The following is a 10224-nucleotide window of genomic DNA, read 5'->3' on the forward strand; positions in this document are numbered from 1 at the left end:
CGTTGATGTGCCATTGGATCGTCAGAGTGTAATATCCTGAGGCAGGGTTGCTGGTTGTAAAGCGGTTGTGCCGGGGGCGAGAGGAGCAGTATGTTCGTTGTGGGAGTTGGGTGTACTGATACTTACCCTGGAGGTATCCGGACCCCCTGGACCAGCAGTCGCTGTAGGCTCGTCAGCGGGTGCCGGTACCTCCACGGACGGGGCCGGTGCGAAGGAGATGGCTTTCTACCTGGACATGCCGCTTCCCGTTTCCGCTATTCGGGCTACCGTGCTGCCCGTCCAATGACTGCGAGGGGCCCGCTGGTGATGTTCCGGGGAGTTGACCTGGATCTAGGTCGAGGTTTATCGGTGGCCTGGTGGGGTTGTGAAGTGGTCTTTCTGGAAAAGGGGGGGGGCGTACATCTGCTCGTAGTGGTTTTGAGTTGTGATTGAGCTTACACTGGGAGGTATTCGAGCCCTCTGCACCTACAGCCGTTGGTCCCACGCTAACATTCATCGGGGGAGGGGGGGGGGGGGGGTATTACTTCTATTTTTTGTTCCTTGGCAAGTTGCTTTATTTCCAGTAGTTAATTGTAGATGCCTTCAACTACTGGATGGATGGCAAATAGGAAGGAACTGATCATTTTCCTGGTCGTCATTGACCGCTCGTAATAATAACGTATTCTGGTCGATTTCATCTCCAGAATTTAGACATGGCTGTATGGGGGCCCCCAAGAGGGGTGTCTACGTCCATCTACTCGGGATATTTGAATTAGCAACTTACTCAGGAATTGGTCTTCCGCGTGGTAGTAGCATGAGTGGTTTTCCATCTATTTTTCGGGTGAAGTAATTTGGGGTGACACCTGTTAGTCGCTAGTTGCATGTGAAATACCAATAATAGGTATTTGCCATTTTTTTCTAATTGGTGACGCCGTATTTTTTCACTTTTCGGTCGAAAGTTTTCTTTCTGAAAAACCACTTTCCACAATTTTTAAACTATACACTGTGCTTCTGGTTGTTGTATGTGCACTTTATCGTTCCCGCAACGGCAATCGACGGTCCGTAATGCGGGGTGAATTTTTTTTTTTTTTTTGCACTTGCAGGAACTCGCTGTTCACAAACTGTCAACACTCACGTCAGTAGAAAATGCGCCAAAAAGCGTTTATAAGCCTTTGTATAATCGCTAAATTGCACCATTATTCACATTTTCGATAACCGGGAGGCAAAAAACTGTGCCGAAAATGATAAAAATTAACCGATTCGAAGGGAGCTCGCGACGAAGGTACACACTAAACTTACCTTTTAGTTTTAAATAACTTTCGCAATGTTTGGGGAAAGAGAACAAACTAGGTAAAAATCTATAAATGATCATTACAGGAAATCGCTAAACATTTACACGATCTGGAAAAGGAGGGGTGTTAGATGAAGTTCTCTGCTCCGACAAAATTATAGCCATCTTTATCTAACCATAAACACATCTTCTTTACTCGTTCGAAAGTTTCACTGGACATATCTTAATTTTAAATCTACAAACTCGAACCTCCTCGAGGGTCTATGAGTATTTTGTTTTAATATTTTTCAATGTTTTAGTGATATTAAGAGTGGAATACCGACACAATACTTGGGTTATGATTGACGAACATCCAGTGAAAATGCCATCACAGTGCCATCGACCGAAGGTCTATCTTGCTCCCGCCTTACATAAGTTCAACTGCCATATCCGCATGACGCTTGTGACCTTTTAATATCATTATTTTCCTAATCTGGAAAATAGAACACTTGATGTCTGCACACAAACATATACAATCGCTAGACGGATTTTTGTCACGATGACTAATGCCGTAGATTCACTCGAACCAAGGAAAAAAGCGCTGATCATAGACCGGAAGGATTCGTCATCATCATAATCATCATCATTGTCGTCGTCATCGTCTTTATTACAGTCGTCAGCTGAAGCTATTGCGACCGGGTGCCAAGAGGAAAATCGACCAAAAAGACGGAAGACCGATGGCTCTCCATTTCTATGGCCCGGGAGGCGTTCGCCACCCGAAGGGCAGATATGAAAAATCATTCCCATTTGAATGGGAGATTACAACAAAGTTTCCCTTCCTAACCCACATGTGCACGGATGCACGTGGTACAATGTAAGATTCTTTCCTTCTACTGCGAAGGTAACAGATGGTACCCTACTTCAAAGGGATTCGATAGGAAGAACTCTTTTTTTTACTTTTTCAGGATAAGATGGAAAATTATTGGAATTTGTAAGAATCCCATCTCGATTTAAGCTAACCTCCGTGGGTTACACGTCAATGTTGAACTTCATTTCAGCAAAGTTCCAAACACACAATCTCCCGACGGTTATGACAATGTACGCGACCAGCTATCAGAATCCGCAGCTGCTGAACTTGCCAGATCACCAACCACGTGGGACAAATCTACTGGCTCCATGTGCTCAATCAACCGAGAATACTAACCCCTTGGAGAGCAAACGGGCGCACCCGGCGGGGGGAAAAACATCTCCAAAGGCATTAGACGCTAGAAGGAAAAACACATTTTCCATGGAGCACAGTCTCCGACTTCCGACTTCAGCAGGCGAATTGGCGGGGGTGGGGAGAAAAATGAATTGTCATCAGAATAAAACTTCCTCCTTCCTCTGTCAGGATGCTGAGCTCCGCGATCGGGGCCGTGGTTGCGTTTGGTGCATGTGCACCACCACCGCGCACAGAGCACACTGAAATATTTGATTCTTACATGACACAATTTTCTTCCGCCAAGATCTCCATCCAAGCAAAGCAATATCGCTTTCCACAAGAGCGAACGGTAAAAAGTGTCACCCCCAACCCATCCTGGACCCGTAACGGTTGCGCAGCGCCAATGCAAACCAAATGGGGGGAAAATTGCTTCCAAACAGCTGATGCAGTGCATTTCCTCCTCGTACCTACAATGCTGTACGTAACCGGTAAAGGGCTGGATTAAAATTCCGTGCTGCATTTAACGATGATTTTTCTTCACGTCCGGATTCCTCGCCCACATCTCGCCAGGGCGCACTTTTTCATGTTAGTTGTTGCATTCGCCAGGATGTTTTTAGTACCCCCTCGTTAGGGCGGTGCATTTCAAACGGTGGGAAACGAACAAAGTGTTTAGCATTCCGGTGTGTGCTTGGTGGAATACTAATGGCCTTTCTGACGGTAGCTGCAGTTCGCGCTGGGAAAAACCGGGGAAATAGTTCCGTTTTATTCGGGTTTGCCGTTGGAAGAACTTGTTTGATCATGTTACTGAAAAGATCGCATTATGCTGATTTATACGGGAGCGACTGGATACCGCTGAAGCGTGCTACCTTGCGAGATTCGGCGTACTTTGAGCCAATTGCGATAATTGAATGATATCTGGTAAATTGGCTTGCACGAAATAGACCAGTTCTTTGTTTTAAGGACTGTATCGGTAACAAGCTGTCCACTACCATACATTAGCGTTGTACACATGTTTTTGTATTGATTTTAACGTGCGTTTGTCTGTCATCTCTCGTTTGCTTACTTCCATACTTCTAGAGAAAATTTAGAATAGGACGTAAGTAACAATGAGAGATTCTCTTTGGGGTCTTTCTCTTCTGTTCATTACCCGACCATTTCACCATTTACTACTCTACTCTTTGCATAATATTCTAGTAAAAACCGTCGGCTTTCGATATGTACTGGAAAATTAGTGCAAAGTGTTGTAATGACGTTGTAATAAACGAAAGAGAAAGTAAACAAAGAGAGGCTCTCAATGTTACTTACGTCCTATTGAAATTTTTTTCTAGACTTCGTATCCAATAGGTCAACCAACATTATTTTTTGAAAAAAAAATCTATTGATGGAATGGATCAATTGATCAAAAGACCTACAAAAAGCAGAAAATCTCCAAACAAGGTGCACAACAAAAAGAACGTTTTACAACCATTACCCGGAAATTTGCAAATGTATTTGCAAATCTTGCAGCGGCCGAAAGTATGCGTTTGATGACCACACCTATGCGATAGTGGAATCAGAATCTCAATATTATACTGCCATCATAGAAGAGGATGTAAACGATGCGAGCAGATCAATTCATGTGGAGACATTTGCTAGAGTATTGGTATGGCAAGCAATGTGTTCCTGCGGTTTGAAGCCAGCAACTGGTGCTCTATATGAGCAGAATTGTATCTTTCGACTCTTTTGAAATTTAGCGTCGTCGCCTTACACCAAAAAACTCTCCAATTGGTATACGGAAAAGGGTATAAGTTTAGTTGAGAATGACACCAATCCACCAAATTGCCTTTGGCTCATCGAACATTATTGGGCCATTGCGAAGGGAGTCTTCAAACAAAAACTGGTAAAACAGCTTGGTATATGCAGGAATTAAAAATAAAGAGTTGCCCGATTAGAAAGGCATAACTAACTTATAACAACCGAAGTTATTTGTTTCAAAAATATTTTGTAACAGAACCTGTTATGTATCCAGCTGTTAAGTTGTTAAAATAACAAAAAACTGACTAGCAATAACCAAATTTGATATGTTTTTATAAAAGTTAAAACTAAATAAGGTATAATTAATTTGTTCCAAAAGTATATACTTTTATTGCAACCTCTGTAAGATATTAGGTAGAAGTTATAATAGTTATAATCATCTAATGGACCTAAGTGACGTAGTAATAAACAATTAATGTTTGTTATGTTTTTGTTTTCCTTTAAGAGATTACTGGGTAGGGAAAGTTATGAAAATTTAAAGCCTTAGTACTCAAGTGAGAGCAAGGATGTGAAGTATACAGTACGGAAAACTAAAAGTGGTAGGGTCAATGGCACAAGCTTAATACCTTCTTTTGTCGGTTCTCACGGTAAAGAGGGACAAGTATGACTTTGCCAGGAGACATGCTGATGGACTTGAGTGATTCGTAGTTATGCTTCCTAAACTCGACCCCCATCAGCAGAAGACAAAAGTTAAGCCCGTAAGATATTAAGCCTGTTCTAATGATTCTGCCACTTCTAGTTTTCCGATCTGTATACATTTCATCTTTGCTCTCACTGGAGTACTATGGCTTTAAATTTTCATAACTTTTCCTATCCCGTAATTTCTAGCTAATTGAATGTCATTAAAATGTAAAAAAATTGATATCGTAGAAAACTGTCCACAGTCCACTTTCAATTCCGTTATATGAATATAACACACGTTGTTTTAAATATCAACCATAGTTATTATTGAGTTATTGCTTTGTTATGCTCTTCTGATCGGGTGTGTGCAGGACCCAACCACTTTGACTTTGAAAATGTAGTGAGCAAGATAATACGCGATTGAATTTTAATCTATCACAACTATCGACTCACGCTTTACCTTACTCTCTTGCTCCCATATGATATATTGATATATTGATTTATTGAAGATCATGCAACAGTAATAATATTCTAAAACCAAGTAAAACACCATAATTTCTGCTATAATTTTAAACTTATCTATTATTTCAATTAACCAATTTATAGGAGGAAACATTCAGTTCTTCCACGAAATATGAAATTTTATTTTCCAATTAAATTTTCAATAATATAGGGGGAACTGGAATTCGGAACTAGTAAGGGTTTATGAGATGTAGAACTGGAACGTGTCAACCGATTCACAAATAAATATTTTTTCCTGAAAGCCTGATCAATTGCGCATATTTTTTTTTCTAACGCGACTTTTTCCGATCTTTTACCGTATTGTGTATGAATGGCTCTGCGGAAAAGTACATGAATGGTCCGAATTACCCCAACCGTATTCCATTTCGGACCACGCATTTCTTATCGATTGTTTGCAATGAAATTGAAATCCTAATTCAGCTTAAGTTATTTAATTTTCACTAAATTTCGAATTGTGACAAAAAGTTCCCTTTGATATGTAAAACTTTGTAGTAAATATACAATAAAAAGAAAGAACTGGGCAAAAATACCTAAAATAAAACGTCGAAATATGTCAACCGATCTGCGAAAACTTATGTTTTCCTAGAAGCTCGACCGATTGCGCACACTTTCTTCTCAAACGGTTTTTCATGATCGCGAATTAAATCGTATATACGACAAAAAATCCAAATTGGACCAACTCATATTCCATTATTCACACACATTTAAACGAAAACAGTTGATAGTTGCCAATAAAAATCTTGTTTTTCGGCTTACACATTTTTCAAAAAATGCGCTCCAACACAACATTCGCCCCGGGGGTGGGTGTAGTGTAGTTGGTAAATCGATTGCCTTGAACGCAGCGCACCTGGGTTCGAGCCCCGAAATTTTTCATAAGAGAGGTAGAAATTTTTCATAAGAGATTTTTCTAACCCGAAGAGGCGAATGACCTTATGGTTAAAACCTCTATAATAGAAACAAAAAAAAACATTCGAACGCACACCAAAACTGAAAACCGCAAAATTTTGTGAGATAAAAAAGAACTACATGACAGCCATGAAAATAATATATACACTTCTCATAATATTACCACAGCTGAGAAACAGCTAAGAGTCCGAATTGGGCCACTTCCCCCTACTAATGAACTTAGGTAAACAATCCTTAGGTTAAGTATTTCTTAACCCTTTATAAGGCCTAGAACTTAGGGCTAATAGCGAATGTTATATTAATGGAAACACGGTTCTTTCACTTAGTTGAGTATTTACGTATATTTCGTAATAAAAACTGTTTTGAAAAAGTTTGCCAGTTTTTATTCAGGGAAATCTGGGCCAATCCGGACCTAGTAAGGGTTTATGAGCCTAAATAGTTTTTTTTCCTAAAAGCCTGATCAATTGCACATATTTTCTTCTAAGGCGACTATATATTTCGCAACTTTTTGAAAACGAAACAGAAGTTAAACTGCTCTAACATAACTCAGTCTCCTCGTCTAGAAAAATCTCCAGCTAATCCCTGCGTTTCTGTAGACGGAAATCCAGTTTAGTCCGCCCGTGATTTATAAATAACAACAGAGTGATAAAAACTACAAGAAACAACCCAAGGGGGTTATACGAACTGAGTAAAAAATTCTGAAGAGCCACCCCCCACCCCTTTTCCACAAAATGGTTAATTGTGGAAAACATGTTTTAATTTTATTGTTTAGGTACACAAAGATCCGTGAAATATTTTGTCGATGTTTGAAATATTTATAATAGTTTTTGTTAATTGAGAAGTTATATACCTTTGTAGTGAGTGTAATATTTTTACAGTCAAAGTTTAATTTCTAATTGCACCAAACTTCACTGGTGGTTTAATAAATGTTTAGTCTAGAAAATATCGAAATTTTTTTTTGTTTCATCTGAAAGCACTCTTTGAGACTATTTTCCCAAATTTTTAGGATCCGAGAAATAGATCTAAAGCTACAGAGCTTCCAAGCGCACTTCGTCTACCAAGAGCAGTGGTAACTTTAATTGTAGAACTCGATTTTCTCGAATTGTCGTTTTTCCAAAAATGGTTTCTCCGTGATCACGATTGCCGAAAAAACCACTCAACCGATTTTTTTTATTTTTATTTTTTTCACTTCATCGTAATTAATTTTTCTCGTACCTTAACGGTTCCTTTTTTATGAGTAAATTTTTGTTTTGTGGATGAGAATTTTTTAATACAACAGCGACTTTTTAGAAAAAAAAAATTTCCGAATGCAGCAAAAAATATTATTTATTCAACCAATCATTATGGCACGAGGAATACTCAACAACTAATGGATTTTTTTTGAGTTTAGGGATTTTAGTTGATCTATTTGTCTTTAATTGTGATCACACTAAACCTCTTTAATAAAAAAGGTTTCGGGGAATAAGTCATAACTCCGCCAATTATCAATATATTTTTATAAACTTATGCTTGTTTATTTCACTGAAAAATACACAACTAAAATATTATAAGATTGATGTAATAAATATATTGCTTTATGTTTTTACGTAAATTCAAACATTCTTAACATTTTTCACACAAAAAGGTACGTGACCCCTTAATAAATTCATTTAATTTCGCGTCGATGTTAGTTTGAGGATTTTCGTTTTTAAAGTTGAATGGAATAATTACCAAGAAATATAACGGCTGCAAACAAGTATTTTTTTTCGGCATACATAGCAAACACTAAAGAAATACGCCTTAATATACAATATTAGGTCAAGATCATTCCATCCGTGCTTCTGCAATTTCTACCTAAGAACCGTATTCTGCTTTTGATTACCAACCTTTAAATCTTTACCTGCACTTTCGGAATCAAATTGTGTGGCCTGGTTACTTGTACCTTACCTACGCATTTTTCCAAATAACAGTAAAACTAAGGTCTTAAAGCAGTCTAGTCTAGGCTTGTCGGCGTCACATATTTTTCTTTCCATAAATGGAGACAATGCATCAAACAGCTTATTCATAAACGTTGCCAACAGTCTGCCCTTTATGCTACATATTCTATTTTACGCAATCTACCTAAACCCGGCGGACACTTCCGGAAATTCTTCTGCGGGTAACGTCGAATTTGGCCAAAATTCCGGAGATCTTGATAGCCACGGTGTCTCAGTCCACCATCGTGTACTGTTGAAGATGTCGGTAGAACTCAAATCTCGGAAAATGTCGTCAGCATGGTCGTTGATTCCAGGAACAAGCTTCCGGTGGTTAAGATCGGTTGATAACTGTATCTGCGAGACCTGGTTTGCAGGAAGCATCGAACACGACCCTAATCTTCGACGTGGTGTTCGGTTTCTTGAAAACGGGGTGATGTGGGGTGTAACAGTGAGCCTTCACGTCATTTACAGACTCGTCGAGCCTTCTAATGTGACCAATCTGTAGTTACTCGTTTATGAAGCATTGATACGAATTCTTGATTGCAGGCTACAGAAACGGCGTTCTGCGATGGCTCTGGAGGACCCCATGTACATTTTTGGATCTTCGATGCGAGGAAGACGTATGACGTACCTTCCATTCGATTCACGCTTGACTGTACTTGTGTACAACTTTTTACTACGGTTTTCCTTGGGAGGTGTCGGCGCCGATTTCTCAAGGCTACCGAACACGTGGGGGAACCTGTCCCGAGATAATTTAACACGGAAGTGGACTGTATACACTTTGGTGGAAGGGAAAAAACATGGCGGAACACGGGAATTTCTTTCCTTGCGTTCTGGTAACGGGCAACAATAATTAAACCACTTTCAAGTTCTTATTCAACTATTATTCACTACTTTATTCATATTAATCACTTATTCACTGAAAATATTGTTCACTTGTTATCCATCGCAAGACTTGAATTTGAATGAGAACGATTAACTTATTTCTACGCCTTATATACCAAATCCCACAAAATGGCTTCCTTGTCGTCAGCGGAAACACAAAGTGCGTTCTCTCTCTCTTCCGGAAATGCAAAAAACGCGCGCAATCACTCTCTGCTGACATATCACAGTTGATCCACAAAAATGTTGATCGCAGCAATCGGGGGGTCGTTCAGTTGTCATTTAAAAATTTTCTTCGAGCTGAGTAGAAGGGCTCGAACAGGAGGGTTGCTATATTAGCGTGATTTGTCTTACCCACTTTCGTTTGTATAATCCACCAGTAACGACCACTCGCTCATTTGAAAGTTTACATTCAAGTTTGTTATGAACACTTTTTGCATACGTCAGGCAAATAGCAGTTGAGAAATTGGGTTCTGAAATGATTGGTTTAGTTTATTCTCTGAAAAAATTCAGTTTGGACAAGGAAAAGTTTTTTTCAAATAAATTTTTCTTGAAAGTGCGTAACTTGAATTTTTGAAGGTAGGTAGGGAACATAATTACCTATCTTCGAACAAAATTTCATCCAAATCAAAGAGGGTTTTTTAAAAACCGAATTTAAATTTTTAAAATCGATTTTTGCAGTATAGTCGATGAAGAACTTTTTCAATATTTTTTATTAAAAAATTAGGCTAATTTTGTGAAAATCACTCCTACAACATTTTTGGTAGGATTTATCATTTTTAGACAATAACCATTTGAAAAAATTGGTAAAAAAGTTTGACTCTTTTCAAAAGACAGTCTAGATCATTTTTGAAAAAAAAAAAAACATAGTACACAAAGTGGCTTTTTGTGACAAATTTTTCATGTAAAAAAGTTACAGCCAACTCTGAATACGATTTAGCGCGAAATTCGTCTATTGCGTATTTAAACAATTGCGTTGAAATCCAACAAAATAGTCGATAAAATCCAACTTTCGAATTATATTACAATATATTCCTTTCGTTTTGAACGGCGCCGGTTGTTGAGTGGTAAGCGTGACCGCCACTCATTCCAGT

The sequence above is a fragment of the Topomyia yanbarensis genome, chromosome 3 (genome assembly GCF_030247195.1).
Source record: "Topomyia yanbarensis strain Yona2022 chromosome 3, ASM3024719v1, whole genome shotgun sequence".
Lineage (NCBI taxonomy): Eukaryota > Metazoa > Arthropoda > Insecta > Diptera > Culicidae > Topomyia > Topomyia yanbarensis.